This window comes from Microtus ochrogaster, unplaced genomic scaffold, assembly GCF_000317375.1.
Source record: "Microtus ochrogaster isolate Prairie Vole_2 unplaced genomic scaffold, MicOch1.0 UNK172, whole genome shotgun sequence".
Taxonomy (NCBI): domain Eukaryota; kingdom Metazoa; phylum Chordata; class Mammalia; order Rodentia; family Cricetidae; genus Microtus; species Microtus ochrogaster.
The window spans coordinates 32,586-33,072 of NW_004949270.1; positions in this window are offsets into that span (position 1 = coordinate 32,586).

Sequence of the window (487 nt, forward strand, 5' to 3'; positions counted from 1 at the left end):
ACACACACACACACACACACACACACACTATTGGTTTCATCCCTTTAAATAACCCTTTGACACTCTGAAAACTGAGTATTTGGAGAACTTGAATGTGGCTGCTGTTGTGGGGTAGAGACAGAGATAACTGGATCACTGATGCTTGATAGGAAGTCAGTTCAGTGAGAGATGCTGTCTGAAAAGATATGGTTGATCCATATAGGAAAGAGAATATGTGACGAATGTTTTGGTCTTTATGAGTTTGGGACACTTCACTTTATATTTTTCAGGAGCATCCATTTTCCTTATAATTTCATGATTTTAATTTTCCTTATAATTTTCCATTATACACATGTACCATATTTTCATTATCCTATCCTCTGCCTGTGGATATCTATGCTGGTTCTATTTTTTTTCTGTGGTGCACATAACAACAATAAACATGGGTTCACAGGTGTGCCTATGGTAGGATATGTATCTATAAGGAAGTGAAAGAGGGCTGGGTGGC